The following is a 23,495-nucleotide window of genomic DNA, read 5'->3' as shown; positions in this document are numbered from 1 at the left end:
TTGAATTATGTCAAATTTGTTTACTTATTTTAATAAATGTGTTTATATGATAGTACTAATCAGGTGGGCTTGGTATGTTATGGTGGCAAAAACTCCCAAAAAAACCACAAAATCTCAGGAATTAGGACAAAAAAAGGGTTAGCAGGTGTGGTGGTGCATGTCTGTAGTTTCCAGCTTCTCTGGAGGCTGAGGTGGGAGGATCACCTGAGCCTGGGAGTTCAAGGCTGCAGTGAGTCGTGACTGTGCCACTGCACTCCAGCCTGGGCAACAGAGCAAGACTCTGTCTCAAAAAATGAACAGAAAAGGCTTTTTGATCTTTGTTTTTGTTTGTTTGCTACAGCTACCAGGCCAAAGGGGCTGGCAAGGTATCCCTAAGGATTATTACAACCTTTAGGGACGCACATTTAAGGAAGCGCATTGCAACATACACTCCCAAGGTGACTGTCCCAGGAAAAGAAAAGATAGCAGACTTTTAAAACTGCCACCAGAGGCAATGTGCAGCCTTGGCTTTCACATGTCATTGGTCAAAGCAAGTCCCATGGCCAGGGCTAACTTCAACGGGGACAGAAAGTACAGTAATTCCATGGAATGTTTGTGAAAGGCCCTAATGGCATCGTAATGAGAATGGATTCCATTACTAGCACTTTTATAAAATGTGTATCAACACTTTATGTTTTAGGGTACAGATGCTCACATCTTTGTTTTATATCCTGATTCTCCAATTTTCCAAATACTATCACCTTACTGTACCGTGTTTGTTAGGAACTTTGTCTGCCAATATAGTCTGCCTAATTGGCACCCTTTCCTGGTGTGGGAGAAGCACAGTTGACAGCCAGTGTTTTGGTGGCAAGAGGTGAGTTGTCTGTGCATTTGGGGTCGGTAAGGGCTTCATCCTAGGTGGGGAGGATTCCGGAGCAAGTTCAAAAGATCAGCAAAGCGTGGCCGGGGAAGTGCGGGTGACTTTGGAGAGGAGAGTGAATGCAGGGTCTGTAGTGGGTAAAGGAACCCTTGAAAAGGTGTCTGGGAGATGAGGCGCCCCAGAAGCAGCCTTAGGAGATGCTTGGGTGGGGTGGGGGAGTAGATAGGAGAACCAGGCTGGACAGAGCCCATTCCACGCCTGCTTCTGCCAACTGCCAGCCTGGGATGCTGGATGAATCCCTCCGTTTTCTTTTTTTTTTTCTTTTTGAGATAGAGTCTCGCTCTGTCGCCCAGGCTGTAGTGCAGTGGTGCAATCTCGGCTCACTGCAAGCTCCGCCTCCCAGGTTCACGCCATTCTCCTACCTCAGCCTCCTGAGTAACTGGGACTACAGGCGCCTGCCACTATGCCTGGCTAATTTTTTGTATTTTTAGTAGAGAGGGGGTTTCACCGTGTTAGCCAGGATGGTCTCGATCTCCTGACCTCGTGATCCACCTGCCTCGGCCTCCCAAAGTGCTGGGATTACAGGCATGAACCACCATTCCCGGCCGAATCCCTTGGTTTTCTAAAGCGCAGTTTTGTTATGTGTAAAATGGAAATAATAAGAGCGATGCAAGGATTAGATTGAGTTGATGCATGTGATACCCTTAGCACAGCACCTGGCTCAATCAATGACAGCCACGACCGGATCAGATTCTGCTTGGTTACAGTCAGCCGTGTAATTAACCCTGCTCCCTCCACTTGCCTCCACCAAAAAACCCAGGGCTAATATTAAGAAGCTTTTATTGTTCTAATCTGCTCTTCCCTTCCTCCAAGGGGATAAATAAGCTCTCCACTGCCTTTAAGCCAACAGCCACCCACACCTTGACCGCATGAAGTTTCTCCTTGTCTGCCTCCCCAAGCACGAAACAGGCACCATGTGATGTGTTTTCACTGTTCTAATTTTCCATTTTCCAGGCCAAGGCGAATTGACAGAACTTCCAAAACACTTTGCAAAGACCGCGAGTGCACAAAGCTGCAGCTCACAGCCTTGCCCCATGGCCGGGAGACAGGATGCATGCTGAGCTGCGGGGAGGAGGGACAGAAGGCAAAGTGCCTGCAGCTGCAGGAGCACCACTTGAGATGCCTCCTGTATTCAATCAAGTTCAGAGTAATTGCTTCCTCACTCCTCCTGGCAAAACTGTTCAGCTTGGCACAGTGACAGCTCCTTGTAGAGTTTTTCCAGCTGATGTCATTCTTCCTAAGGTCTGCTAGGGTCGCAGCTAACACGAATGTGTTCCACCGGCATCCAGACCTCCACCAGGAGCAATTCAAAGGCCTATTTTTATGAATACGTGGCAAAGATCCCAGGCTCCACGGAGGCCTTTTGCACTGGGGACATGGTGGAAAATTAAGCCCCACAGGTAACTACCTACCTGCACCGCATGAGAGCAGCTGATTAGAGGACTGAATGGGCAGATCCGTGGAAGGGATTGAGTGAGCATTAACATCGAGCCTTCTTATAAGCTAAGTGAGACTGCAAGAGTCAGGGGCCACTGAGCACAATTGTGTGAGCTGTGTTTTGCGCAGGTGTCTGGGGAGCTCAAATCCACCCACAAAGGGAAGCTTTTCTGACTTCTACAAAGGGCCACAAGTGGTGGCTCGAACCTGAGGATCTACCATGCAGTGAGTGTGGGGTTGTAGACATCGGTGAAGGAATTGACAATCTAGAGAGGGGAAGAGACTAACATCCAGCAGCACGTTAACTGTGTGAAATCAAACTAAGTATGGCCTGAGAAGGACTCCGTACTTCAATATTTGAGTCCTCGTGGATGAACTGTAACCTAGCTTAACAGGCAGACAAAACTGAAAACATACCCAGCTAGTATGCACCTCCAGCAATAGCTAAGTCTTGGCTAACCCCAGCGGCCATACTCAACCAACCACACACAGCTCGGCGTATGCCTGAGCTGTCACCAATCCAGCTGTTCTAAACTTCACTTCTAATTTCTGTACAGCATTTCCCCCCCCACCCACCTTGTTTTGTCTATAAATCTTCTTCCACCACCTAGCTGTGCTGGAGTCTCTGTGAACCTCCTGTGATTCTGGGGGCTGCCCAATTCTCAAATCGATCATTGCTCAGTTAAACTTTAAATTTAATTCGGCTGAAGCTTCTCTTTTATCAACTGCTATAGTATTTCAGTTTAGTTTCTTTCTCTTTTTTTGAAACTAATATGTACTTAGAGTCTAGTATGGCAAATGCCTTGGTGGGCATTTTACTTATATAATTTGAAAACTGGGCCGGGCGCAGTGGCCCACGCTTGTAATCCCAGCACTTTGGGAGGCCGAGGTGGGCGGATCACGAGGTCAGGAGATCGAGACCACGGTGAAACCCCGTCTCTACTAAAAATACAAAAAAAATTAGCCGGCCGTGGTGGCGGGCGCCTGTAGTCCCAGCTACTCGGAGAGGCTGAGGCAGGAGAATGGCGTGAACCCGGGAGGCGGACCTTGCAGTGAGCCAAGATGGCGCCACTGCACTCCAGCCTGGGGGACAGAGCGAGACTCCGTCTCAAAAAAAAAAAAAAAAAAAATCTGAAAACTGCTTACGAGCTCCCTGCAAGACAGGTGCTAGCATCAGGCCCACTGTGTGGAGGGGGAGAGGGAGCCACGGATCCCTGACCAGAGGTAGGTACTCAAGCAGCAGGCCTGCTCCACTCAGAATCCTGGGTTTTCCTTCACATTGACTGCTCTGTCCTTCTTGAAGGACTGCTCAATGATACATTTTATTTTCCCCCTGCATTCATAGATATTATGTAAATTTTCAAAATAGTATCTTTCTGTGAAACGGCAAAAGCATGATGAAAAAGTACCTTGAAAGTGGCTAAGTCTTACAAATATGGCATTTTAAATAACATCATTAGACACTATTGCACAAAGTGCTATAGTTATCTCTCGTTATGATGCAGTGAACAGGTCCTGAAGTTGCTTTTTCCCTTTTCTGCACAAGGACCAACTTGGAGATATTTGGGAAAAAAAAGAAAGAAAAAGATTTCTCTGACTAGCTTCTCCGGACACAGGCTAGCCACGTGTTATGCCATTAGTACCTGTGCTACATCCAGACAGAAGTCGCTCTCGTGAAGAGAGAATTTGCTTTTATAAAAAATGTGCTACTGATTGGTGGGCACAAGAATCTTGATGCTAATTGTCAAGTAGATTCTATTGCATCCAGTGTCTGGCACAAAACCCAACAGGGGTGCTTTAACGCAAGAATTCCTTTAGAAGGAGGGTAAAGAATTTGATGACAGGCCACGTGCGGTGGCTCACACCTGTAATCCCAGCACTCTGGGAGGCTGAGGCGGGGGGGGGGCGGGGGGCGCGAAGGGGGCTGGGGGGCGGGGAGGGGGGGGGGGATCACCTGAAACTGGGAGTTCGAGACCAGCTTGGTCAACATGGTGAAACGCTTTCTCTACTAAAAATACAAAAATTAGGCAGGTGTGGTGCCGTGAACCTGTAATCCCAGCTACTCAGGAGGCTGAGGCAGGAGAATTGCATGAACCTGGGAGGTGGAGGTTACAGTGAGCCAAGATTGCGCCACTGGACTCCAGCCTGGGTGGCAGAGCGAGACTCCATCTCAAAAAAAAAAAAAAAAAAAAAAAGAATTCGAAGAGGATTATTGAATCTGTCCTCTAGAAAGAAAAGTAGATATTGTTTAAAGGAAATTATGAAAATATTTACATGTAGCAAACTAATAATTGGATAGTAAATCATTTAAAAATCTTTTGCCTCTGCTCTTTCTCCTACTATTCAAGGAGCAAGGAGTCTTTCTGTAGACTCTGATTTCACAATTATTGCAGAAATGGCCAAGTGCGGTGGCTCACACCTGTAATTCCACCTGCTTGGGAGGCTGGGGTGGGAGAATCACTTGACTCAAGAGTTCAAGACCAGCTTAAGCAACATAGTTAGACCCCAACTCTCATTAAAAAAAGAAAGGAAAAGTATTGCCAAAATGTGACAAGATATTGCTTGAGTTTGGCTTTGAGTATCAAGAGCAAAGCCTAGAAAATGAACCACAGAGAATTGGCACCGCGCCTTGGATTGCAGAGGAGAAGGAGCAATGATATCAACGGCCTCATTGCTACAGTGATGGGCTGAAATGTGCTGGCTGAGGGAGGAGTCTGGGCAGAGGACAGCATCTTGAGGGTTGGGGAGAAGATTAGCCAGAGCTGGAGACTCAGAGAGACAGGAGAGCTTGGACAGTGGAGGCCAGCTGTGCCAAGAGTGTGGTGAGCCTGGGCAGGGCATTTGGTGGCATCGTAAGAGGAACTCCCTGGTCAGTGGTCCTGGGATGAAAAAGCTGTCTAGGGGCTGAGAGAGCTCTGAACATGAAAAAGGAGATCAGTGTCGTGATCCTGACCCAGCCTAACTCCTGCAACTTCGGGCAGGTCATGTCCCCTCCAGCTCCGTCAACCTTAAAAGGGGTGTGGGTTTGTTTGGATTGGATGCCTCTGGGGTTTCTTCCAGATCAGATCTATTCTGTGTCAACTGGAGGTCACTGGCTGTTTGGGGAGAGCCCTGAGGATGAAGGCCAAGGGAAGGGGTGGAGTTGGAATTGGTGAAGAGGCAGGAAGGGTAGAGAAAAGTGGCTTTGGCTTGAAGAGGGTCCGAAGAGCCATTTCTTTCTGGTGGACCCTCAGAGATGTTTGGAGTCTTGGGGGAAGTATCTAGAAAGTGAGGTGGGGTTCACCACGGAGGAAGTGAGGGAGGATGCAGGGAGGGTCGAAGGTGCTGGGGCAGGGAGATGGGTGTTTGTGGGAGCAGGAGACACTAGATGTGGAAGTGAATGAGAAACGTGGGGCGTTAAAGGAGCTCCACTCGGATGGGTTCCATCTTCCCAGCTAACCGGGAGTTTCAGGGAAAGTACAGAGGACACTGTGTGCGGCAAATGCTATGGGGAAAACGTTAGGAATTAAGGGCCAATGCATCAAGCATTTCCAGAAAAGCATAAAGAGCCCCACTCAGAATGGAGAGGGTGCATTTATGCTGAAATTCATGTCCTGCCTTGCTGATTTTTCTCCTGGATCCTAGAAAATGGTTATTATTGCTCCAGCATGAGGTTAAAATTGCCATCATGTCTCTGATTTATGAGTCACAATGTGGTCTGTTGTGATCTGGATGGGGTAGGGAGAGGCTCTGTTCCCATCAGAAATGGGTTGTGTCTCCTTGCTGTGGGGTGGGCCCGTCTAGCATATGGCGTATTGTACCCATTTTGAGGACCTGCAGTTCGCTTCAAATACCAGGAATCCATCCTCATTTTACTGGATAGAATTGTCCAGGTTCCTGGTGTGTTGAACAAAGAATCAAAATGCACAGAGCAATAAAATAACAGATTAATGAAAGCACAGATTTATTGAAGACAATTCAGGGTGGGAGCCCACTCGAGCAAGCACCTCAAGAGCCTCCGTAATTAGGGGTTTCTGCTGAGCTAAAGAAACTCAGCAACACCACTTGGTGCCCTTTAGAGGCCTCCAATTGGCTACACCCCATGAAGGATTGGCCTGCGACCAGTCAGAGGCTGAAGTGGCTTGTAATTATGCGAGTGAGGATGTGGCCTATAAGCGGCACCTGCTGCTCTCCTGCTTATACGAACTGGCTGCACCTGCTGAGCCCCGTTCCCCTAATTCCCTATTCTCCTGCCACACACTCCGAGAGTGCTCCTCACTTTGGCTCATTACGACTAAAGAGGAGCTGAGGCCTTGTTACCACTTCATTGCAGAGACAAAGGCATAAACAGTATTTACTAAGCATGTATTGAGTACATGTGATCTTCCAAGCACTGCTCTAAGTCCTGGGGTGCAACAGTTAGAATGAGTCACCTCCAAAATTCAGGTGTTGCCAACGGCATGGTGTTGAGAGGCGAGGCATTCAGAGGTGATGAGGCCGTGAGGGCTGCCCCCTCGTGAGTGGGATCAAGGCCCTTCTAGAAGAGGCTTGGCCCAGCATGAGGACAGACCCTCCTCTCCTCACCCCTGAGGACACAGTCTTCCTCCCCTCTGGAGGGTGCAGCCTCATTCGAGACCGAACCTGCTAGGGTCTTGATCGTGGACTTCCCAGCCTTAGCAATACATTTCTGTTCTTTATAAATTACCCATTCTGTGGTATCCTGTTAGCACAACATAAAACAAACTCAGACTTGGGAATACGGGGGGGCGGGCAGGGCGGGTGAGGACCCTGCTCTCCAGGAGCTCACGTTTTAGCAGATTTAAAACCCGCTGCTGGACGTGCTCAAATGCGAGTTCCTTTTGGAGCAGGAACATAGCTGAAAAGATGGGTTGATTTTCAGCGCTGAGGGCTCCGTCATCTACCTGGACTCTGGCCAGCTTTTCTGCTCCTCACTCCAAGATGAAGCTGTTTTCCATTTTGATTAGGCTCAGAGATTCCAGTCCCCATGCCTTTGACCTACGTGCTCCTACGTTCTGCTTGATCTTCTGAGGTGGGAGGGCAGAGTCTGAAGGCTCCATCCCCATTTGGAATATCCTGGTCATCTGTGGCGATGGCTGCTGGTCCTGAGTCATCATTTTTCCCTGAGGAAAGGAGCTGTTTGATCAGTTGCTCAACCCCTTTGCTCTGGCTTCGCCGTATCCTTTTCAGATGTTTCAGAACTCTCTTCAGGAAAATAAAAAGATGCACCCTGGGAGGCGTTCAGCAGAGTAACCGCCAAAGATGGCAACTGTTAATAGCAGGAGACAAGGGCTGGGTGCAGTGCCTCACGCCTGTAATCCCAGCACTTTGGAAGGCCAAGGCAGGCGGATCACCTAAGGTCAGGAGTTCGAGGCCAGCCTGGCCAGCAACATGGTGAAACCCCGTCGCTACTTTAAAAAAAAAAAAAAAACTTAGCTGGATGAGGTGGCACATGCCTGTAGACCCAGCTACTCAGGAGGCTGAGGCTGGAGAATCACTTGAACCTGGGAGGCAGAGGTTGCAGTGAGCTGAGATCACGCCACTGCACTCCAACCTGGGTGACAGGTCGAGATGCCTTCTGAACAAAAAAGGGGGGGACATTGTGTCTTCGTCCACCCCAGCTGCTGTCACAAAGTGCCACAGACCGGGCGGCCCATAAACCACAGAAATTTCTCACCATTCTGGAGGCTGGAAGTCCAAGATGCAGGCACTGGCAAATTCTGTGTCTGTGATGACCTGTCTCCTTAATGACAGATGGGATCTTCTCCGTGCGTCCTCTTTTCACTGTTACCCCCTTTAGAAAGGCACTGATGCCACTCAGGAGGGCTCCACCCTCATGACCACATCACCTCCCTAGGCCCAACTGCCTGAGACCAAACACTGGGAGTTAGGATGTCAGCAGGTGAATCTGGGGGCACAAATATTCAGTTCATCACACCGGGGAAGGTGGGGCAGGGCCACCTGGCTTGGAGGTCACCTTCCCAGCTTGTAACAGAGGCCTCGGGGACCGGCTGGCAGTCCGCCCACCCAGGGGCCCCTGTTTGGAATCTCAGGTGATGAGTGTATTTCCTTCTTCTTGCAGGACCACAGCCATCCAACCAGCTGAGATTTGGAGGCTGAGAGAGGCTTGAGCTAAGTCAGGGTCCTCTGAACTCATGTTTTCCTCTGACAGCACTGAGGGGGCCCCCGCTCCTGGGCGGCCCACGCCTTCCTGCCTCTAGCATCAAGGCAGCTGCCCTCTGGAGCTCACCCCAGGGACTGGGGTTGTTCCCAGGGCTGGAAGATTCTTCTTGGTGTGTGGTGGCTGGAAATGTCCCAACTTGGGGCCGGAGGAAGCCCGTCAGGCCTGTCTGTCCTTTCCAGCAGCCCCACAGTGGCTGAACCCCCTGGCAATGTGGCACTGCCACATGCCCCAGCACCCAGGATGTCAGGCGCCGCCAAGGCAGGCTGCTGTGGTGTGGCACTGGTGAGACAGAGCATTTGCTGTGGTGCTGTCTGGGCATATTCTAGGAGCCTGGTTTGTATTCAGTGGGTATTTTCCTTGGCCTGTCACCAAAACACTTGCCTTGAGGTGGAGGAAAACCAGTGTACAATTCTCAGGAACAAGAGGGCAGCCGTTGGGGAGAATCTAGGGGCAAAATCACAGGGCAAAGATCACAGGCCAAGTGAAAGCCCTCTGTGCATGCCCCTAGCATTGCATCTGTGTCCTGCCCAGATCCAGACACTCACCCACATGCCTCAAGTCCTGCCGCAGAGCCTTCTCCACCAGGAAGCCTTCCTTGTCCTCCGTCTCTTAATCAACACTGTCCCTGCAGGATGGGATGTGTGCTTCACACCAATGAGTAGGATGTGTGGTTTTGATTGGATTTTGTGTTTGTTAAGATGGTGCAGCCCAGTTTTAAGCAGTCTGCTCCAGACGTGCTGGGATGAATTTTTCCTAAGCTCAGGGCATCATTTTGCTGTTTTAGGGTTTTAAAAAAATTCTTTTTTATTTTTTTGAGACTGAGTCTTGCTCTGTCACCCAGGCTGGAGTGCAGTGGCGCAATCTTGGCTCACTGCAACCTCTGCCTCCCAGGTTCAAGCGATCCTCCTGCCTCAGCCTCCTGGGTAGCTGGGATTATAGGCAGGCGCCACCATGCCCAGCTAATTTCTGTATTTTTAGTAGAGACACGGTTTCACCATGTTGGCCAGGCTGGTCTCGAACTCCTGACCTCAGGTGGTCTGCCTACCTCAGCCTCCCAAAGTGTTGGGATTATAGGCGTGAGATACTGCACCTGGCCTAACACTTTTTTTTCAATAGCATTTTTAGGGTCATAGCAAAATGGAGAGGAAGGTATAGAGAGTTCCCATAGACTCCCTGCACCCCCTGAAACCTCCCCCAGCAGAGTAGTGCATTTGTTACAACTGATGAACATCTGTTGACCTGTCGTCATGACCCAAGTCCTGTTTACCTTAGAGCTCAGTCTTGATGTTGTGTACTCTGTGGGTTTGGACAAATGTATAACGACGTGGACGCAACATTACAGTATCATGCAGAGTAGTTTCACAGCCCTAAAAGTCCTGTGTTCTTCCGTCCCTCCCCACTAAGCCCTGGGACCACTGGTATTTTTTCTGTCTCCATAGCTTTGCCTTTTCCAGAGTGTCACAGAGTCAGAACCATACAGGAGGTAGCCATTTCAGACTGGCTTCTTTCACTTAGTAACCTGCAGTAAGTTTCCTCCATGTCTTTTCATGGCTTAACAGTTCATTTCTTTTAGTACTAAATAATATCCCATTGTCTGGGCTGGGCGCGGTGGCTCATACCTGTAATCCTAGCACTTTGGGAGGCTGAGGCAGGAGGATCACTTGAAGTCAGGAGTTCGAGACCAGCCTGGCCAACACGGTGAAACCCCATCCCTAATAAATGTACAAAAATTGGCTAGGCGTGGTGGCAGTCACCTGTAATCCCAGCTACTTGGGAGGCTGAGGCAGGAGAATTGCTTAAACCTGGGAGGCACAGTTTGCAGTGAGCTGAGACCATGCCATTGCATTCCAGCCTGGGCAACAAGAGTGAAACTCCATCTCAAAAACAAACAAACAAAAACACAAATCCCGTTGTGTGGATGTACCACAGTGTATTTATCCATTCACTGACTGAAGGGCACCTGAGTTGTTTCCAAGTTTTGGCAAGTATGAGTAAAGCTGACTCAAACATCTGTGTGCAGGTTTCTGTGTGCACCTAAATTTTCATCTCCTTTGGGTAAATATCAAGGAGCACAAGCTTGAACATATGGTGAGAGTAAGTTTACTGTGTGTGTGTGTGTGTATGTGTGTGTGTGTCTGTGTGTGGTGTTTAACAGACACCAGGCAGGAGTGCAGTGGCTCTTCACAGGTACAATCATTGCACAGTACAGCCTCACACTCCTGGGCTCAAGTGATCCTCCTGCCTTAGCCTCGTGTGTAGCTTAGCCTACAGGCATGCACCACTCCACCCTCGTTTTGCAAGAAACTGCCAAACTCTCTCCCAAGGCATCTGCACCATTTTATGTGCCTAGCAGCAATGGTGAGAGTCCTGTTGCTCTGCAGCGCCCCCAGCATGTGGTGTGGACAGCGTTCAGGGTTCTGGCCACTCTACTAGGTGTGCACTGGTATCTCATGGCTTAGTTTGCGTTTCTCTGATCACCTAGGATGCTGACATCTTTCCATCAGCTTCTTTGCCACCCAGGGCACTTGTTCCCCACACAGTGACAGTGTCTTACGAGGCAGTCACTGGGATCTGAGCACCGGCCTTGTTCTCAGGGTCCCTAAAGTTAGAGCGTGGGCTTCTTGAGGGCAGAAGCTTTTCTTTCCTGTCTGCTCCCACTGCCTGGGTTGATGCCTTTCCCTGAAGACTCCAGACACGGCCTGGTGAGTACGAGCCAAGTCCGCTGTGTGATCATGGAGCCTGCAGTTAACTCTCTGAGCCTCAAGCTTCTCATCTGTGAAATGGGGAGAACAACAGCACCTGCTTCGTGGAGCTGTTTTGAGTCGTAAATGCTCATTAGCAGCACAGAGCCTGGCACATGGCAAACAACTTAGAAAAGGTTAGTTAACCGTGACGATGGTCATTCAATTTGCTTTTGGAGGGATGACCACATTCTGTTAGTCCAAAGAAGAGGTGACTTTGGGCAAGACAGCCAGTACCAGGCTTTGGTACCAAGAAACGTGAAGCCTGGCAACTAGGGTGCCTTCTTGCCTTGTTTTACTACAATTTTTTTTCCAAAGTAGATGGCTAGGAGCTTTTGGATGATGGGTAGAAAACGTTAAAACCAACCAACTAGCCCGTGGTGGCAGCCAAGCAAACTTAAATCCCCAAAGCCAGAATTCAGCTGGAAAAATACCCAGTTCCAATGTAAGAATTAAATTTAGAGATGAAGAAAAATTACCTAATTTTGGGACTTTACCCAGGAATTGAGCTCAAATAGCAGCAATGGGGTCAGCTGGTTAATAGAAGGCTGGTTCCTGTGTGGCTCTCTCACTTTCTCCATGCTAGCCAAGGCCAGCCTGGCCTGGCGTCTTTCCTCACACCATTAACACAGACAACTAATGAGATGTTGGAACAAGCCCAGAGAAAAAACTTGTTTAGAGCACTTCCTCTCCACTTCACCGGTACAAACATCTATTCTGGGTTTCGGCTATTTTCCAAGTTGGGTTATATGATGATAAACAACAGGTTATTTTGGCTAGTAAAATTTTAGCTGGGTACTTCGCAAAACAGTTTAAAAAAAGTTTGAAGAAACTATTAAGTGGAAAAGTTAGAGGCATAAAGAATTGTCGGTGGTTCTAAAAGTGTTTTCCACTAAGCTTCTTGTTTATTTCTTGATGTTGTGGAAAGACCTTCTTGGTCACGTTTTTCATGATTTATCTGTGCTTCCCATAGATTTGGGGTCTAGACTATCAATTATTTATCTTATTTGAAGGATAAAAGTGGAAAGTTCAAGAAATCCGTAATTAGCTGGCTTGAATTTGCTGAGAAATTCAGAACAATGTTCACAACTAAAATTTACAGAGTAAATCAACAGAATACAAAGAAGTAATTTAACCCAGAATGACAAAATGAAAGGATGGTTCCCATGTAACCTCATAAATTTCTTGCTTGATGCATCTCAAGTCTCTGATTTCTAATAAAATTCTCATGAGAACATAGTATTGCTCCATAAAAACTCCTGAACTCCCCCCATGAGAACGGGCTGGTTTATAAGGGTGCATGGGTTCAAGTCTGTGGTTTACTTATTAAAAATTTCTCAGTAAATATATCATGGTCCACTGGAGAGCACCCCTCAATTGTGGGGAGGCCATGTGTCATTTCTGCCGTCCCTAAATATGAAGAAAAACAAGAAGAAGCACGCCAGGAACTCTCTGAACCAGAAAAAAATGGGAACCTTTTATTTTTCTAAAGAAAATTCTAAGACTTTCTGTTTACCTTTGACCCAAAGAGACCTTGTGGGAGTTTCACATTTGCTTTGCGAAAATCTGAGCATTCTTGCCAAAAGGGTTGACAGGCAGTCCTGCGAGGGGCAAAGGAAGCTTGGTTTGGTTCCTGTCCCTGTTGTGGGTCAAGCCCCTCCCGGGGAGCGCAGGGCAGAGCAAGGCTGCTGAGTGGGGGCTGCAAGTGCTTTTGAGGAAAGATGTACATTACACATAGTCACAAAGGTAGTAAACTCGTGGCTCACTCACCTTTCCCCACATGCCTGCCAACTGGAAAAATAATGTTCACTCACGTTGTGCTTTTAATCTGGGCCAGTTACTGCTAGAAGCTTTGTGGGTCTCCCCTCACTCGATCCTGCACACAAGCTTGTGGCACAGGCCATTGTTACCACCTTCATCTTAGAGAGAGGGAAACTTCACCCTGGAAAGTTCACTAAGTTGCTGAAGTCACACACCTGGTCAGGGACAGGGCAGGTTGATTTCACCTTAGTGCTGATGTACGCCACAAGACTAGATCAGAGAGAGATGCGTCGCCAAGGAGGGTGGCCGGAAAACCTGGGAGCCTTTCTCATTTCACCCTACTCAGCCAGGGTCCTCTTCAGACAAACCCACAGGATTGGAGTAAACACGTGCAGAGCACCCGTCACAGGCTACAACTGTGCTGGTGGATTTGTGGTTGGGCCTCGCGGACCCTCGCAGCAGCCCCTGGGAAGGGGATGCTGGGCTATTGTGCAACTTTCTTCCACTGGGCTCAAGAGCTGGACCTCGTATTTCTAGCACTAGGTACAGGCCTTGGTGCATGTAGTTTCACTGGATAAGTATTGGCTTTGGTCTATGGCTGAGATAGCATAATTAAGAATTTTAAAAATAGATTTTAATTTTTAAAGAAGCTATAGGTTTAGACAAAATGGAGGAAGGTACAGAGATCTCCCATCTCTCCCGAGCCTCCCGTTATCACTAGAGTGGTACATTTGTTTTTTGGGTTTTTTTTGAGATGGACTCTTGCTCTGTGGCCCAGGCTGGAGTGCAGCGGGTAATCTCAACTCACTGCAACCTGCGCCTCTCTGGTTCGAGTGATTCTCCTGCCTCAGTCTCCGGAGTAGCTGGGATGACAGGCGCCTGCTATCAAGACCGGCTGATTTTTTTTTTTTTTTTTTGTATTTTTAGTAGAGACGGGGTTTTGCCATGTTGGCCAGGCTGCTCTCGGACTCCTGTCCTCAGGTAATCCGCCCACTTCGGCCTCCCAAAGTGTTGGGATTACAGGCGTGAGCCACCATGCCTGGCTCAGAGTGGTGCATTTGTTACAGTCCGTGAGCCTGCACAGACACTTCACCATCACCCGGAGTCTATCGTTTCCATTACAGCTCACTCTGGGGTTGCGCGTTCTATGGGTCTGACACATGTACCATGCCATCCATCCCCGGCCACAGTGTGAGACAGGGGACTGTCACTGTCCTAAGAATCATCTGTGCTCCAACTATTCACCCTCCCTCATCCCGAACCCCTGGCAGCCACTGCTCTTTTTCCTGTCTCCATAGCTCTGCCTTTTCTAGAATGTGGTAAGTTGGAATCATACAGTATGCAGCCTTTTCAGATTGGCTTCTTTCACTTGGTAACGTGCGTTTAAATTTCCTGCTTGTAAAGACATGGCTTGAGGGCTCATTTCTTTTTAGCACTGAGTAACGTCCCAGTGTCTGAGAGGGGCACCTCACAGAAATGAAAAGCACTTTCTAGATCTATAGAATTTAGAGCTGAACATGGGTGGCTCTGGTGGCCCGTTCCAGAAATCACTGTCCCTGAAGAGACACAGAAGGTGACCTTAATTTCCTTAATGACAACAGTAACTGGAGGCTAACGTGTCCGTCCCCACAGTAACCACCCGCCCATGGATGAACAAGCAGAGAGCCCTGGATGCTTCGGCAATGCTGACTTCGCCTTTAAGGGCACCTCCTGTTGCACATGAAAAGCTGTGGTATTGCTTCTTATTGAAAGTTGGTAACTGCATCTGAACACGTAATTGTCTTCATAAACCCCGACACACAGCTCTCCGACCAGGGCAGGCCGGCAACTTGCTGGGAAAATGCAAAATGTCCTGCACAGCTAAGCTTTTCATAAGCCCCTTGGTGGGGTCCTTACTGGCGTTTGTGCGTTTGAAAGCAACTGATTGAAAATCAGACCTCCAAGCTTGTGCTTGAAAGGACAAGAGCAGGAGCCTGGATCCGCGAAGGAGGGCGCCAGTGCCACCTCGTGGCCGCGCCGGGGAGCCCAGGTTCCAGCCTGGAGCCAGCTCTAAGTGCAGGGTCAGTCCCACCATTCCACAGGGCTGAGAATTAGTGAGCTTGCAGCCCCAGCCTCTGCTACAGCCAAGCCTGAACGTGAAATACGCTGAACTCCGTCACACGCCTATTTCACTAGCTCACCGCAGAACGGATTTGTTATGAGAGTCAACAGGATATGAGTGTGATGATGATCTCCACAAAGAACGGCTTTTTGCAATGTAGAATTACGGCTCAATGTTACCATGAATTAAGTGAGAGAAGGTGGCCGTGGAACATTTGTTTCAAGACTAAGTCAAAACTAAGCCAGAGTAAGCTTTTCGCTGACAGTCACTGAAAATAAATGACTACAAATCCTGAACGTAAAAACGTTTAAGGTTATTAAAAAATAACCTTACGAAATTCACCTTAGGCTTTTGTCCACCTAACTCCATTATTCAGGTTTGTCACATGACTCTTCGACTGCTGGAGCAAAAAAATATATGTGTATTGACCTCAAAACTCTTAACACATTTGAGAATGGAACGTTGGGTCTGATGATCTAACTGGAAGTTTGTCATTCATTCTGCAAGGGCTGTTACTTAAAACAAACAGGCCACTCACGGTGGCTCATGCCTGTAATCCCAGCACTTTGGAAGGCTGAGGCGGGCAGATCCACTTGAGGTCAGGAGTTCGAGGCCAGCCTGGCCAACATGGTGAAACCCTGTCTCTATGAAAAATAGAAAAATTAGCTGGGCGTGGTGGTGCATGCCTGTAGTCTCAGCTGCTCGGGAGGCTGAGGCAGGAGAATCACTTGAACCCGGGAGGCGGAGGTTGCAGTGAGCCGAGATCATGTCACTGCGCTCCAGCCTGGGTGACAGAGCAAGACTCCATCTAGAAAACAAACAAACAAAAAACAAACAACAACAACAAAACTAACAGCTAAGATTGATCCCTTTTTCTTCACTGTTCCTAGAAGTTCTAGGGGTGAGAGGGGAAGACAAGGATCTCACATTCCAGGGATGAGGTTTTTGCCCTTGTGAAGCCTCCAAGGTCACCAGATGAAGGCAAAATCTCCTCAGACGATTTTATGGCTTTGGCATAATTACTGTAAAACTATCAACAAAAGCAAGATTGACCCTCCTCAGGGTGCAGTGTGCATTTGCCTTTGGGGTGAACCAGGTGAGGCAGTATCAGGGAGGGAGGACGGGGGTACAGAAAGTACAGGTGCCGCCCTTCTTCCCTGGTCCCAGTCAACAGCCGACCCCTGACAGCAAATGATGACTGCATCCTCTCAGGAGGGACCTGGGGGACTCAGCTTGAGAAACCAGAAAAGCCAAAAGGAGGCTGTTACCACATGGATGAGACAGCTCACATCCATTGCCTTTGTGGATATGCATGGGAATTCCATGACCTAGCCACACCAATGACAATATCCCTGTTTTACAGAAAGGGAAACTGAGTCTCAGAAAGATTAGGTCATTTATCTTTGGTCACAGAATTAGCTGGAAAAAGAGCCTGGAAGAGAACCTGGGTCTCACATCCCATGTCTCTTTCCTCAGTTCTTTGCTTTGCCCTCAAAGGCACAGTGAGCCAAAAAAAGTTCATGTCTTCAGTACTTGGCCAAACTTCAGATATAAGAAAAAAAACAAACAACGGCAACAACAGCAACAACAGCAACAAAAAACGAAGAAAGAACAAATCTCCCTTCTTTTCTCTAAATGCTCTATCTTTTAAAGTAGCTTAAAGACAAAGTGTCCCTTTGAATCTAACACTTTAGGGTCTGAAAGATATCCTTAACTGGTCTTGGTTGTTTGTTTTTTTGTTTGTTTGTGTTCTCTTATTTCAGTTTAAAGGGCACACTAAGAACAAAATTCCATATGGTTTATTCTGTTCCCAATCTCATCTTCCCCTCTTTCCCTTCCCCCCAACCCCAGCCTTGCCAATTTGTAAACAAATCAGAAAAATCCCCAATGGGCCGAAAACCTGTCCATGGTTCACTCCATCTGGAAAGAATTGTGTTCCACCAAGATTCAGATCCCATTTATAATGGAAACCCTGACAGGCAATGTTGTAATTATGGTTGTGCCATAATGAATGTATCTGTGCGGTCAAAGTAGTGGATTTTTCCATGGTATTTTTCCACGGAAGATTTCCTCCCTGAGAGATGTTAACTTGAAATCTGGATGATAGCTTTGACTTTAGAGCAGGATCACTCCTGGCATTACTTTAGCTTGAAGTTAACTATTATGTTGACTTTGGTAGCCATGATTAGCAAGGGGGATATTAGTCACATTGATACTTTGCGGGACTGATGGCAGTTGGGGGGTTGGGGTTTGGTGGTATAGGAGCTAACTTAGGTAAGCTTATATTGCCTTTCAGATTTTTTTAACCAGGAAGTACTGTCTTTCTTCTCTGACATGATGACTAATACGAAAGTAGAAAGGCTGAATATGGCTAACTGGTATTAGGGTGACCAACCATCCCAACTGGCCTGGGACCATCCAGTTTTGGCACTAAAATCTCATAAGCCAGGAAATCCCTCCATCCTGGGGAAGGCAGGACAGTTGGCCATTCCAGATCCTATGGAAAATAGAATCAAATTTAGAAGGACCGTCGAGTATTAGGTTGGTATAAAAGTAATTGCGGTTTTTGCTGTTATAACAGTCTGTGTTAAAGAGGGCAAGCAGACTTGAGTTTTCAAGTGAAATTCTTTCTTGGTGCTTCAAAAATCCTACTTAGTGTCAGCGGCATTAGCTTGAGAGCTGATTCAGGAAAGGGCTCAGAAGGAATGTGAAAATCCCTGCTTGGTATGGCAGAATGTCATATGGAAAACCAGACAAGTCATTGTTCTGCCCAACAATTTCATGGGTTAACCCATCCTCTGGCCATTTGGAGGCATGAACAGAATGAGACATTTCACGGGTATCAGGCCCTCCCCAGAGGCTACTGCTGAGGGTTTTTCTTCTCCAAGCCCTTCCTAACAGGCCCTTGGCTGTTCTTCCAAAACCTCTTCTCTATGCTGAAAAGGAAAGGGCGGAGGAGAGAAGGATTGTGGGGGCTGATTTGTGGAGCTCCAGCTTCCTATCCAGGCCCCACATCGTGCCTCATTCAAGGGGCCTTGCCTTCTGGATCTCCTCCTTTTATGAAGCTCTCAGGTTGCTCTGGCTGCCTTTCCAAGTACTGTGAAAATGGCCGACTTTTAGGAATTGGGGGACTGAGTGAGGTTAGAAGAAAGGAAGGAATACAGAGTCAAAACGAAGGCAAGAATAGGGCAATGGCCAAAAACACCAGTCAATGAACTTGACAACTCTGTAGAGTGGCAGGAGGACATGTCTATCAATTTCAAAATGTAAGTCAAATAGAATTCTACAAACAGACCCTTCAGGACGTGAATATTGAATCTATTTGTGGATTTATAAATCCTGAGCCTTCAGGGTATGTATAGAATCCATTTCTGGATCTGGGCCTTTGGTGACTCTGTTGTGAGACCTTTCTGCGGCTGTAACTTCTATTGCTATGAGTTCCAGGGACATAAGATGGAGGAAAAGGGCAGACATGGAGCTACTGACATTGTGTGACAGAACGTTCTCCCATCTCACCCACCGCCATGGAAGGAGTGTGCTTCCTGCCCCATGGGAGCTGGGCTTGTTGAGGCCATGCGTGAGGCAGGATGGCAGAGTTTCCACTTGCCCCTCGGGGAACTTCCACCCTCTGCCTCCAGCCTGGCCGCTGCCCGGAAGCCTGGGATGTGAGTAGAGGTGACTGGAGCCACAGCCCCCTTAGATGACATGCAGACCCCAGCGGAAAATGCATGCTTGCTGTTTTACACCCATGAGCTTTTATGCAGTTCAATCTGCTGTTTATGCTGTTAATAGATCCATCTTCAAAAAGTGAACATAATTCAATTAGGAGGCATAGTTTGTTCTTCTTCAGTTGCGCTGCTCCTATAGGATAACTGCAAAAGGGTCTCAAAATTATATTTTTTTCTAGGCTTTCTTGTGTTGTCATAGGGAGCCAGAAGATGTAAAATTTCCCTTCTTACTTTTCTGCTTCTTAATAGAAGTGTCTAAAGGAGTTATGTTGCGTGCTCCTGCAAAGGCCACAGAAAGACAATCACCAGCAGTCCAGAATGTAAGTCCTAGATACATAAAATAGTTTTATTTTCATATGCATGAAGATAGAGGAAACTGTGAGAAGTGGACACACATATTTTAAAAGGCCACAGCTTGGGGGCCATTAGGTGCAGGGGCCAAGTGCTTGGCAGCAAGTAAGACAAGTCCCCGAGGCGTCTCAGCGTGGTAGCAGTGCTAGTTGCCTTCAGTTCTCCCCTCCAGACTGACTCTTCGCCCTGCCCCGGGCCATGGGAGCTGATTTTTATAGACTGCATGGAAACTCCACGTCGTTGGTTAGGTCTGGCCGATGCTGGTGGTCCTAGCAGAAGGGCAGGACATATGTCTTCTGCTGCCAGGTCACCGGGGGTTGGTTGCAGTCCTTACCAACAGCACAGCTCAGATACGGGGGACCAAGGGCGGTGAGCACTCTCTCTGGGGGCCGACAGCAGCCCCACGCCCGCCCTCGGGGCTGCAGCCGCAGGCGGAGAGCCCTGCCATTCCTCCTGGATTTACTAACTCAACTCCACGCTTTGTATACAGCTCCCTTGAGCAGGGAAGAGAGAAGCGGCCATGTTCTGAGATGTCCGAGTTCTCTGCTACAGAGGACAGGGGAGGGAGTGAAAATGTTTCCACAAACACCTGCCTACAAAATGGGTTTTCAGAAGCTTTGCTTCTGGAGGTAAAATCCTGAGTCATTCAGAAAAGCCTGGAAATCGAATTCCACGGTAAGAGTGCTTGCCATGAGCCATTTATCAAGCAGGGTCTCAAGGGGACAGAGAGTTGAACAAAATTTCCTGCCCTAAGGAGCTTATAATCGGTATGGAAACATTCATTTAAATCAAGCCTAATTTCCCACAGGTCCTGGCTAGCAGAGGTTCCCTGGTTTTGGTAGAGACAGCAGTGCCGTGCAGTCCGTGGCGTAGGGCATAAGAGGGGTACCTGCACGGGGCAAGAGGGAAGTGCCGTGGACTTAAAAAATGAAGAGAAGTGACCTGGTAGCCGCCGCAGCAGACAGATGATCAATGCTCTGAGGGGAAATGCCATTGTGAAGTTGTGGGTGACGGCCACCTCCTGAGGAAGAGGCATCAGAAGAGGAGACAGAGTGCTCGCTTCGGCAGTACATATACTAAAATTGGAACGATACAGAGAAGATTAGCATGGCCCCTGAGCAAGGATGACACGCAAATTCGTGAAGCGTTCCATATTTTTATGACGAGTTAATGGGTGCAGCAAAACAACATGGCACATGGATACATATGTAACAAACCTGCACATTGTGCACATGTACCCTAAAACCTAAAGTATAATAAAAAAAAAAAGATTTATGAGAAGAGGAGACAGAGACGGGAGAAGGCTGCAGCCCAGGAGAGTGGCCCACAAGTACCCTGGTGTTTGCTTGAGGATGGATCTACGCAGCACCAAGTCAGGGCAGACACGGCGGGCGAGTGGAGGGAGGAGTCCCTGAGGCGAGGAGCGATCTTTCAGGGCGCACAGTTTTATGGCGGGGGAGGCTGGAAAGGACCTAGTGGGGGTGGGGGATGCAGGGTGAGTGGATGGGACAAGAGCGAGTGGGGGGGATGGAGGGTGAGAGGGGGGAGTGGGGGAGGGGTGAGTGGGTGGGAAGGGGGGGAGGGGGGGGGGGGGGGGGGGGGGGGGGGGAGGGTGAGGATGGGGGGGAAGTGGGTGGGAATGGGGGTGAGTGGGTGGGAAGGGTGGGGAAGGAGGGTGGTTGGGTGGGGAAGGAGGGTGAATCTGGTGGAAATGGAGGGTGAGTGGGTGGAAATATGGGGAGAATCTGCGCCCTGCTCACTGTAGACTTGGAGAGTTCTCCCACGAGTATGGCTTTACCTCCCATACTCCCCGTGTCAGGGAAAGGAGGAGGTCGTACCTCTCTCGGGACAGATGTGGTGACTCAACTGGGAGCTTCTCACGCACTGGACATGGCACAGCATGGGCAGGGCCGGTCCCTGTTCTTTCTGCCAGCCTGTGAGGAGCATCCAGCTATCTGCACTGGCTCAGCCTCGCCCTCGGGCAGGTGGGTCACGGTTATGTGACCTTGGGTTTCTGTGATAGACACGGCTGTATCTACTGTCTGCGGACGTCAGTGTACGCTGTGGACAAATGCAGCTGGTCTACATGAGGTCTGCTCTGCACTAAGGACGGGATGGGCTGAAATGCAAACTCGGGTCCAGACATTGATGGAGGATGAGTGACCCGCCGCTGGGACTCAGGAAAAGCTACTGTTTTGGTTGTGATCCAATAGCTAATATTTAGGCTACCAAACATCTACAAAACCACCACTAATCTGATGAAGAAAAGAGTAGTCCCCGAACTCTGGGACCTGATCTGATGCTTAAGGCTGGCCCTGGTGTTCTCCTGTTGCCCACAAAGCTTCTCACAGGACACCCCTGTGAGAAGCCTCTGACGCGGCCACTGGAGACCGTGACACAGCAAGATGAAAGGTCACCATGCAGCCACAAAACACTAGGCACCCCCTTTCCCACTAAGTGAGTGATGACTGCTTCTTTACCCATGACAGCTTTATGCTTGCTCGAGGCCCTCCCTACAGATGCAACTGACAGCAATACTGGGTCACAGCATTGCCCCCAACCCTGAGTAGACCCGGCTTCCCTAGACCCTCCCCAGATTCACCCAGCAAAGCCCAAATCCTGTAAGTCCTTTCCAATCTCCTTTCACTGAGCGGCCTCACAGTCCCCCACGGGGTGAGTGCTTCTTTGCTGAGAAGAGTCATAAACCCAACCGGTTCAGTTACAGGGGGTTCCTGGTGGTCTTTGTCTGAAGGGCATTAGCACAGCTGTCTCCAAATGTCATGGTCGTGCTCCATGGGCCCAGCCACAAAGATCCAGGCGGGGGCTAGTGAGGTCCAACGCACCATCCAGTCCCTTCTCCCCAAGACAGCAGTGAGTAGTCAGTCCTAGGAGCTGGTGACAAGGAGAAGGCCCTTCGTCCATCCCCACTGAGGTCCTCTGTGTCCTTCCACAGGCAGAGGCATGAGATCTCCTGGGGTGAAGCGTCATGGATACTCAAGGCTGGTTATTGTGGATAATTGCAAAACCTAACCCACAGAGGCTCCATGAGAGCAGGGAGCCGACATGCTCGTCTTCAGGTCTCTCCCGATGCACTGGTTTTCATTCTCTGGTTCTTCCCTTCTTCTCAATAGTAGAAAATGGGATGGGCACAGTGGCTTATGACTGTAATCCCAGCACATTGTGAGGCTGAGGTGGGTGGATCACCTGACGTGAGGAGTTCGAGACCAGCCTGGTCAAAATGATGAAACGCCATCTCTACCAAAAAAAAAAAAAAATGGAAAAAGTCCTGGAACAGACCTTAATGTCTCCCCCTGCTATGCCTCCTTGCTACCCATGTCCAGCCATTGAAGCTCCAGGTCAGGACCTGGAAAGTCACTTTCAGCTGCATCTTGTAGTCCTCGAGGTTCCTTCTTAGTCATTTCACTAAGGGGCTGTTCTGGCTTTATGCACTCGTCTCCAGGGACAGCCTTGTCCACCTTTGGGTAACTCTGTCTTAAAGATCCTGTCTGGAGCCCTAAGGAGTTTCCTCATGGCTCATAAGAAGCTGCAGGAAGAAAACAGAATCTCTCCTGTACGGAAGAGTGTCGGGTCACTGAAGATGACAGTCATGTCCTTGTTAAGCTGACCTGCCGTGGGTTCCTGCATCCGTCTCAGAGGGGACTCCATAAAGCTCTCACCTGCTTCTCCCACTGACGCCATGGGCACCTGTCACATTTCTTCTGTGTAGCTCTGTGATCCTAGTGACTAGCATTCAGTAGGGGCTCTGCAAGCAGTTTTGAATGAAGTGTCCATTTATTAGTCTTCTCTAATAAGTATAATGTGTATTTTCTGATCCTTTTCATCACTGGGCAATATGCTTTCTGGAGGCATGAAGTGAGGAAGCCATTTGAGAAGCCGATGCTGGTCCACAGGGCCTTGAACAGCATCATGCCCTTAGTACGTGTCAGGCAGAGCTAAGTTATTCTACTGTTCCTTTTTAGAGCTCTAATACTGTACCCTAATCCAAAAGTGTTTGGAGAGAATAAAAACTACCCATTCTGGCTGGGCACGGTGGCTCATGACTGTAATCCCAGCACTTTGGGATGCTGAGGTGGGCAGATCGCTTGAGCTCAGGAGTTGGAGACCAGCCTGGGCAACCTGGCAAGAACGTGTCTCTACAAAAAATACAAAAATGTAGCCGGGCAGGGTGCCCACCTGCCAGTAGTCCCAGCTACTTGAGAGGCTGAGGCGAGAGGATTGCTTAAGCCCTGGAGGTTGAGGCTGTAGTGAGCCATGA

At 48.8% G+C, this 23,495-nt stretch overlaps 1 non-coding gene across 1 annotated transcript; it reads left to right on the top strand.

Annotated features, from left to right (window-relative positions):
* The first annotated feature begins 20,271 nt into the window (after positions 1–20,271).
* On the top strand, positions 20,272–20,378 carry LOC115834852. Its single transcript, XR_004029853.1, has one exon. It is a non-coding gene; the product is annotated as a U6 spliceosomal RNA (small nuclear RNA).
* Positions 20,379–23,495: the final 3,117 nt, after the last annotated feature.

This window comes from Nomascus leucogenys, chromosome 4 (genome assembly GCF_006542625.1).
Source record: "Nomascus leucogenys isolate Asia chromosome 4, Asia_NLE_v1, whole genome shotgun sequence".
Taxonomy (NCBI): Eukaryota; Metazoa; Chordata; class Mammalia; order Primates; family Hylobatidae; genus Nomascus; species Nomascus leucogenys.
This window is presented reverse-complemented; position numbering and strand designations above follow the sequence as displayed.